This window comes from Tamandua tetradactyla, chromosome 21, assembly GCF_023851605.1.
Source record: "Tamandua tetradactyla isolate mTamTet1 chromosome 21, mTamTet1.pri, whole genome shotgun sequence".
In the NCBI taxonomy this organism is placed as follows: domain Eukaryota; kingdom Metazoa; phylum Chordata; class Mammalia; order Pilosa; family Myrmecophagidae; genus Tamandua; species Tamandua tetradactyla.
This window is the reverse complement of record NC_135347.1, coordinates 3770001-3779704: the sequence shown is the minus strand read 5'-3', so window position 1 is coordinate 3779704 and position 9704 is coordinate 3770001. Positions and strand designations below refer to the sequence as shown.

General features: G+C 36.6%; 1 pseudogene; it reads right to left on the bottom strand.

Annotated features, from left to right (window-relative positions):
* Window positions 1-7184: 7184 nt before the first annotated feature.
* LOC143665804 (high mobility group protein B3 pseudogene) lies at window positions 7185-7779 on the bottom strand (annotated as a pseudogene).
* Between the last annotated feature and the right edge of the window lie 1925 nt (window positions 7780-9704).

The window sequence follows — 9704 nt, the reverse complement described above, 5'->3', positions numbered from 1 at the left end:
TCCATATAAATTTGATCATTGGCTTTTCCATTTCTGCAAAGAATTTGGGGGGAATTTTTATTGGGATTGCATTGAATCTATAAATTGCTTTGAGTAGGATTGACATTTGATGATATTTAATCTTCCAATCCATGAACATGGAATGAACTTCCATTTATTTAGCTCTTCTTTGATTTCTTTTAGTAAGTCCTTTACATCCTTAGTTATAATTATTCCTAGCTAGTTTTTCTGTTAGTTGCTATTTTGAAAGAATTTTTTTCTTGATTTCTTCTTCTGATTGCTCATTGCTTGTGTATGTAAACACTACTGAGTTTTCTGTGTTGATCTTGTACCCTGCCACATTGCTGAATTTGGTTATTAGCTTTAGGAGTTTTGTGTAGATTTTTCAGGATTTTCTTTGTATAGAGTCATGTCATCTCCAAATAGGGAAAATTTTACTTCTTCCTTTCCAATTTGGATTCTTTTATTTCTTTTTCTTGTCTAATTGTTGTGGCAGGAACTTCCTTCTTCCTTTCCTGTCTTGATCCCAAAAGGAAAGTTTTTCAGTCTTTCAGCATTCGACCAGATGTTAGCTGGAGGCATTTCATACATGCCCTTTATCATGTTGAGAAGGTTTTCTCCTAGTCCTAATGTTCTAAGTGGTTTTTTTGAAAAGAGGTGCTGGTAGGTTATCAGGAGATAGAAAGAGGGTAAAGATTGGGCAAATGATGCTTAAGGAGTACAAAATGTGTCATAAGGTTGACTGTAAAGCTTCAGAAATGGACAGAACAATGCTGTGTGATGGTAGCACCATAATGCAAGTATAACAAACAAAACTGAGTGTGAGTATGGTTGAAAGAGGAAGGCTCGGTTCACATATATCAATAGAAGGAAAGTTAAAGGATAAAAACTAGGATTGTATAACTTAGTGAAACCTAGAATAGATGATGATGGTGACTAATTGCACAAATATATGAAAGTTTTTACATGAACTAGAACAAAAGTATGTCGCTATTACAAGGTGTTAATGATAGGGTGGTATATGAGAAAAAATACAATTAACCCAAACTAAGGTCTATAGTTAACAGTAACATTGTAATATTCTTTTATTAATTATTACAAAGACATACAAAAGCTAAATGTCAATAATAGGGGATATAAGGAGGAGTATGGGATTTTTTTTTCAGAAGAAGAGAGAGCATTCTCATATTAACTGGTGGTAAATGCATAAATATATGATTATATCAGGAGCCATTGAGCATATATTTAGGATGGATTGTATGGCATGTATTCTAGTTTGCTAGCTACTGAAATGCAATATACCAGAAACAGAATAGTTTTTAAAGGGAGAATTTAAGTTGCTAGTTCACGGTTCTAGGCTGTGAAAATGTGCAAATTAAAGCAACTTTATAAAAATGTTCAAATTAAGGCACCAACAAGAACTTACCTTCACTCAAGAAAGGCCGATGAAGTTCAGGATTTATCTCTCAACTGAAAAGGCACATAGCAAACATGACAATGTCTGCAGAATTTCTTTCCAGGCTTCGTGTTTCATGAAGCTCTCCAGGGGACATATTCCTTCTTCATCTCCAAAGGTCGCTGGCTGATAGACTCTGTGTCTCTCTTCCAAATGCTGCCTCTCTTAAAAGATTCCAATAAAATAATCAAGACCCATGTGGAATGGGTGGTGTCATATCTTCCTCTAAACCAAGGTTAATATCCACAATTGGGTGAGCCACATCTCAGTAGAGATAAACTAATCAAGTTTCCAACCTATATTATTGGATAGAGATAAAATAAATGGTTGCTCCCACAAGACTGAATTAGGATTAAAACATGACTTTTCTAGGATACATAAATCTTTTCAAACCAGCACAGAATGTGAATAAAACTGTTTTTAAAAAATAAACCAAAAACTACAAGTGCTGGAGAATATGCTGAGAAGAAGGTACACTTATTCACTGTTGGTGGGGATGTATAATTGTGTAGCTGTACTGGAAGGTAATTTGGTGGTTCCTTAAGAAGCTACGTATAAAATTGCCAATGATCTGCAATTCTGGTTCCTAGATATATATGTACTCAGAAGAACAGAAAGCAGGGACACAAATAGACTTTTGCACACCAATGTTTATGGGGGCATTCTTCATGATTGCCAATGGATGGAGGCAGCCCAAGCATCCATTGACTGAATAGAAGAAGGGCAATCTGTGGTATATACATATGATAGAACATTGTGCAGCTGCAGGAAGGAATGAAGTCATGATGGATGCAATGACATGAATGAACTTTGAATATATTATGTTAAGCAAAAAAAGCCAGACACAAAAGAACAAATACTGCATGGTCCCACTGATATGAATTAGCTATATTGAGCAAACTCTGAGTGTTAAATTTGAGAGCACAGGTTATTAGGAGATAGAGGGCAGAGATTGGGCAATTGATGCTTAAAGAGTACAGGATGTTTATAAGGTTGTAAAGATTCAGAAATGGATAGCACAATACTATGTGATGATAGCAAAGTACTGTAAGTGTAATTAACAAAATTGAGTGTGAATATGATTGAAAGAGAAGGCTAGGGCCATGTATGATACCAGAAGGAAAAACTTATGAAGCATGTAATAACATGGATGGACCTAGAGAACATTATGCTGAGTGAGTCCAGCCAAAAACTAAAGGACAAATACTGTATGGTCCCACTGATGTGAACGGACATTCGAGAATAAACTTGGAATATGTCATTGGTAACAGAGTCCAGCAGGAGTTAGAAACAGGGTAAGATAATGGGTAATTGGAGCTGAAGGGATACAGACTGTGCAACAGGACTAGATACAAAAACTCAAAAATGGACAGCACAATAATACCTAAGTGTAAAGTAATCACGTTAAAACACTGAATGAAGCTGCATCTGAGCTATAGGTTTTTTGTTTTGTTTTGTTTGTTTGTTTTTTTACTATTATTATTACTTTTATTTCTTTTCTCTATATTAACATTCTATATCTTTTTCTGTTGTGTTGCTAGTTCCTCTAAACCGATGCAAATGTACTAAGAAACGATGATCATGCATCTATGTGATGATGTTAAGAATTACTGATTGCATATGTAGAATGGTATGATTTCTAAATGTTGGGTTAATTTCTTTTTTTCCGTTAATTAATAAAAAAAAAGAAAAAAAAGAAACAACAAAAACAAACAAACAAAAAAAAACTGGAACTGTATACCTTAGCAAAACCTAGAGTGAACAATAACAGTGATTAATTGTGCAAATATAAGAAAGTTTTACATTAACTAGAAAAAGAATGCCACTATTTCAAGGTTTTAATAATGGAATGGTATATGGGAAAGATATAATTAATGCAACCAAAGCTCTATAGTTAACAGTAACATCATAATATTCTTTCATTAACTGTAAATGCCAACCATAGGGGATATAAGGGAAGGGTATGGGATTTTTTGTTTCAGAAGAAATGGGAACGTTTTCATTGATTGTGGGGGTGAATACATAACTATGAGATTATACCAGGAGCCATTGCTTGCACACTTAGAATGGATTATATAATGTGTGAATAAAACTGTTTTAAAAAAAAAAAGCATTGCTGGATTTTGTCAAATGTCTTTTCTGCATCAATTGAGATGACCATGTGTGTATTTTTTCATTAATTATGTTAATGTGGTGTATTATATTAATTGATTTTCTTCTGCTGAACCACTTTTGCACACCAGGGATAAATCACACTTAGTCATAATGTGTAATTCTTTTAATATGCTGTTGGGCTTGATTTGCTAGCATTTTGTTGAGGATTTTTGCATCTATACTCATAAGAGATATTGATTAGTACTTTTCTTTTCTTGTGGCATCTTTATCTGGCTTTGGTATGAGGGCAGTATAGGCCTTGTAGAATGAATTCAGGGGTTTTTGCTCCTTTTACATTTTTTGGAAGAGTTTGAGCAGAACTGGAGTTGTCTTCTTGGAATGTTTGATTAGAATTCTCCTGTGAAGCCATGTAGTCCTGAGTTTTATTTTTTGGAGAGGTTTTTGATTACTGATTCAATTTCCTGACTAGTAATTGATTTGTTGAGTTCTTCTATTTCTTCTTGAGCCAGTGTATGTAGTTTGTGTGTTTCTAAGAATTTTTCCATTTCATCTAGGTTATCTAATTTTCTGGCATTCAGTTCTTCATAATATCCTCATATAGTACTTTTTATTTCAGCAGGGTTGTTAGTAATGTCCCCTTTGCATTTTTTTATTTTAGTTATTTGTATCCTCTTTCCCTCTTGTTTTGTTAGTCTAGATAAAGATTTGTCAGTTTTGTTGATTTTTCAAAGAACCAGCTCTGGGTTCTTTTGATTCTCTCTATTGTTTTTTTCTCTTTTTTTTTCCTATTTCATTTATCTCTGCTTGAGTCTTTGTTATTTCCTTACTTCTGCTTGCTTTGGGTTTAGTTTGCTCTTCTGTTTCTATATCTTCCATTTTTCAGGTCAGGTCTCTGATTTGAACTCTTTCTTCTTTTTTTAATGGAAACATTTAGAGCCATAAATTTCCCTCTTGGTGCTGCCTTTGCTGCATCCCTTACATTTTAGTATATTGTATTTTCACTTTTGTTTGCCTCAAGGTATTTCATAATTTTGGTTATGATTTCCTCTTTAACCCATTGTTTGTTTAAGACTATTTTGTTTAATTTTCACAAATTTGTGAATTTTCCATTTGGATTTCTAGCTTCATTTCCTTGTGGTTGGAGAAGACACATCATATGATTTCATTATTTTTTAATTTATTGAAATTTGTTTTGTGATCTAGCATGTGGTCTATCTTAGAGAATTATCCATGTGCATAGGAGAAGATGATATACTCTATTTGTGTTGGTGAAGTGTTCCGTATATGTCTGTTAGGTTGAGTTGGTTTAGAGTATCATTCAAGTCTTGTACTTCCTTATTGATCTTCTGACCAGATGTTCTACCAAATATTGAAAGCGATGTAATAATGTCTCCTATAATAGTATAGAACTGTTAATTTCTCTCTTCAAATCTGTCTGTATTTGTTTCATATTTTTTGGTGCTCTGCTGTAGGGTACACGTATATTTATAATTGTTGTATATTCCTGTTGAATTTTCCCCTTTATAACTATGTAATGATCATCTTTGCCCTTTGTAACTGTTTTTTACTTTAAATCTATTTTATGCAATATTAGTATAGCCACCCAAGCTCTCTTTTGGTTGCTACTTGCATGGTATATTTTTTTCCAGCCTTTCATTTTCAACCTATTTGTATCTTCGAATTTAATGTGCGTCTCTTGCAATCAACAGATAGCTGCCTTTTTATACATTCTACCAATCTTTTCCTTTTGATTGGAGAGTTTACTCCATTTACATTTTTTTAACTCTGTGCATTATTTTTCCATGTGAATATACTATTATTAAAGCACCATTTATTGGGGTTTTTTTTGGGGGGGGGATTGCATGAGCTGGGAACTCATTTACATTTTTCTTTTTTACTCCACAAAGAATTCATTTACTTTTAATGTCACTACTGATAATGCTGGACTTTCTTCTGTCATTTTGCTCTTTAGTCTTTCTATGTCTTATTTGTCTTTTACACCTCAATTCTCCCATTAACATCTTCTTTTATATTGACTTGATCTTTTGTGTTGTACTATTTTGAGTATCTTCTCTTTTCTATTTGGATATATTTGTCTTCTGTTTTCCTTATAGTTACCATGGGGTTACAATTTGACATTCTAAATAGAAAACAATCATGTTTAGTTTGATATCAGTTCAACTTCAATAGCATAGACATATACCCTGCCTGTTCCCCTTGTTCCCCATCTTTTTTTTTTTACTTAATAGTTATATTTTTTTACATTGTATGTTCACACTGTAGATTTTTCATTACTTTTTATACATTTGCATTTTGTAGGAAGTAAGAAGTGGGATTGCACACTAAATAATACACTACAATAATGCTAGCGGTTAGAATTACCCAAATGATTACCTTTACTGCAGGTCTTTCTTTGTACTGCTTTGAACCACTGTCTAGTGTCCTTTCCTTTCAGTCAGAAGAACTCCATTTAGCATTGCTTGTAGGATTGGTCTAGTGAGGAATTTCCTCAGCTTTTGTTTATCTAAGACTGTCTTTATCTCTCCCTCATTGTTGGAAGAGTCTCACCTAATATAAAATTATTGGCTGGTCATTGTTTTCCTTCAGCACTGTAAGTTTGTCAACCCACTGCCTTCTTGCCTCCATGGCTTCTAATTTTTTTTAAATGCAAAACTGTTTATTTAACTTCAAAAACATTTCAGCATTCTAAACATACCAAAAAAACAACAACAAAACATTGGAAATCGTGTTTAAGAGCAGATAGTTCTTGAACTTTTATTCAGTGGCTCTTCACTTTACTGTCAATGAAGAGTTCGACAGCTTATTGAAAAACAGTTTTAAAACTACTGCAGCTCACCAAAAAAGAATCCAAACACTTTTCATGCTAGCTGACCTCCTCTCCCCTTTCCCCAGCTATGAACGACAGCAAACTGCTGTGTCACGATATACAAAACCAAGACAGTGTGAAGCTAAATGGACACCGACTGCAGCATCAAGTCCAGCTTTCCAGTGCACACCCTGAGCTGTGGCCCAGCCAAAAGGCATCTCCACCACCACCTCAAAGCCAAGTATGAACCATCTGATGTTTTTTGTTTTGTTTTATTTTTTCACATGGGCAGGTACCAGGAATTGACCCCAGGTCTCCAGCATGGCGGGTGAGAACTCTACCACTGAGCCACCATGGCCCATCCTTCATTCACTTTTACATACTATAGATATGTACAATTGATAACAGAATGTCTAGCAAAAAAAAATAGTTAACACCACCTTACAAATGAAAAAACAAATAAAAATGCCAGAAACATCTTTCAGTGCCTTGTTACTCCAACAGCAAACTGCACAAAGTGAGGTGAACACCAGAGGGCCTTTTCATTTTAAAAATGTTTGGAAATATGGACAACTTTGGTACAGTCTCAGGGTGCTCCTGACACTCATGTCCACTTCACATAAACAACTGACCATTTCCAGAGCACTTTGAGAGACTGCAATACAATGATGGTCCAAGTTTGTAATTAAACTTAATGAGGGCAACAGACATGTCTCAAATAAGAGACGTGTCCAGTACAGCACTCCCCTACTCTAAGGTACTCCTAAGGAGACAGAGCCTCATGTTTTATTCATCTTCCTCCTCTTCCTCTTCCAATATTTGACAGGCAACTTTAGTGGGATCCTTTGTGCCATCAAACGGCCCTTTAGATGTATAGTCAGCGACATCCTTCTCGTACTCCTTCAGCTTCACTGCCTTATTGTTGTAAGGCTGCTTTTCATTGTCACTCAGGCTGATCCACATCTCACCCAGCTTTTTGGCCATGTCTCCTATAGAGATGCGAGGGTTTGTGGATTTGATCTGGGGGCCGAATTCTGAACAGAAGAAGATGATCCAGATGGTGACTGTTTTGGAGCTTTAGGATATTTCTTCTTCTTGACTCCCTTAGTTGGCTCATAATCCTTCATTTCCTGACCATAATGTACTTTATCTGCCTTTGCCATTTCATCACATTTAGATTTCTCCTTCCCAGACATTGTCTTCCACCTCTCAGAGCACTTCTTGGAAAATTCTGCAAAATTGACAAGGGCCTCGGGGTTTTTCTTCTTACGTTCCTCTCTGCACGTCTGCACAAAGAAGGCATTAGCAGAAACCTTGCCTTTGGTTTCTTGGGGTCACCTTTAGCCACGCTGACTATCTTGTTTGTCAGTCTCGCCGCCATGGTTTCTGTTGAGAAATTGGAACTCAATCTAATTGAGACACCCTTGTAAATAACATGTTGCTTTCCTCTTGCAGCTTTCAGAACTCTCTCCTTGTCCTTTGCATTTAATAACATGATCAGTGTATGACAGGGTATATTTTTCTTCATATTTATCCTGTTTAGTGTTCTCTGACCTTCCTGGATATGTATATTCATGTCTTTTGCTAAGCTTGGGAAGTTCTTTGCCATTATTTCTTTGACTGTTCCTTCTGCCCCTTTCTTTTTTCTCCTTCTGGGACTCCCATAATGTATATATCAGTGCACTTGATTGTGTCTATAACTGCTTTAGGCTATTTTTTGCCTTCAATATTTCTTTTTCCATTCTGCTCTTCAGCCTGACTCTTTCAAGTGTCTTGTCTTCAGGTTCACTGATTCTTTCTTCTGCCAGCTCCAATTTTCTCTTGAAACCCTCTTGGGCATCTTTCATTTCAGTTATTGGGGTCTTTAACTCCAGTAGCTCTGTTTTGTTCCTTTCTAAAATTTGTTTCTCTTTACTTAAACTCTCGTATTGTTCATTCATTGTTTTACTGACATCTTTTATTTCTCTGTACTTTCCTTCATCTCCTTGAGCACTTTTAAGATCATTTTTTAAAGTCTTTGTTCAGTATGTCCATGTTTTTGTCATATTCACTGGTGTTTTCTGGATTTTTATCCTCTTCCTTTGGATGGGCCATAATTTCTTATTTCTTTGTTTGCCTTATGTTCTTTGTTGCACACTTTGTTGCACTGTTAAGTCTGAGCTTTGGGATGTCTGTTCCTTGGTTTTGTAACCAGCTGGTGATAAGCACAAATTTTCTTGTCCTCTAAGTATCCGTAAGTTCTGCCTAAGGTGATTGCAGGGTGCAGGGTTTTCCTTTCTTTCTCGGCCTGTGTCTTTTCTCGGGGTTTTTGCTTGTTAGTTGCTTTGGAGTTCCCTTGTTTACAGGAGTTTGGTCGTCTCCAATATTTTGCAAGAGACAGACCACCCTCTCCCAGGTGCTTGAAGCCAACAAGACTTTGTCCAGATTGTCCAACTCTGTAGTTTCTTTCTCTTCTTTCCTTGTCTCAAGCTATTTTTGGATGGAGGGCAAATTCTGGGAGAAGGAACAAGCCAGAGCTGAGTTTCTCAGTGCAGTCTTTCCCATTCAAAACCGGGCCAGGGGCCCTTGCAGGGTGTGGTTCCAAACTGTCCTGAGGACAGATTCAGGAGGTATGCCAAGAACTTCTTCCACAGTCCCCAAAGCTGAGCTTTCTGGGTTTGCTCAGCAAATACAGCCTTTCAGCTCACTGTCCCCTTCAGCCCTGAGGAAACAGCATTAACTTTTCTTTGCCCCAGCCTTTGTCTGGAGCAGGTTGAAACCATGGTCACCCTGCCTTTGTCTAGGATGGGTTGCAACACCAGAGCCAGGCCACCAGAGATCCAAATCGCTAATCAAAAGACATGATCAGTGACTGGCCATGCCCTCCCCGGTCATAGAGAGGAGAATGTTTATGCCACTTTCTGTCAACCGGGAGCTAGCCGGGGGCCAAACCCCATGGTAGCCTGCAGCGAGAGTGAGGGATGGGCAATGGTAGCTGTCATATGGAGAGAGCAATTTTCTGTTCTTTACTGTGATTTAACAGCTCCTCCCACTCTTCTCTGGATCTTCTTCCCTGCATTCCTCTGACTCTGGAGATCCAAAATAGTTGTTTCAGACAGTTCCTGCCTGTTTAATAGTTGTTCTGGCAGAGGGTCTGTCTTGACACTCCTTATTCTCCATCTTCCCATCCTTTTTCACAATGATTTTCTAAAACAAGACTTTTCTAAATTTTTTCATTTGTCTCAGATGCAAATCTGAGTGTAAGATAAAATTTACAAAAGCAATGCACTGGATATCTCTACTGAGTTCTACGCTTTTAGAACGTTT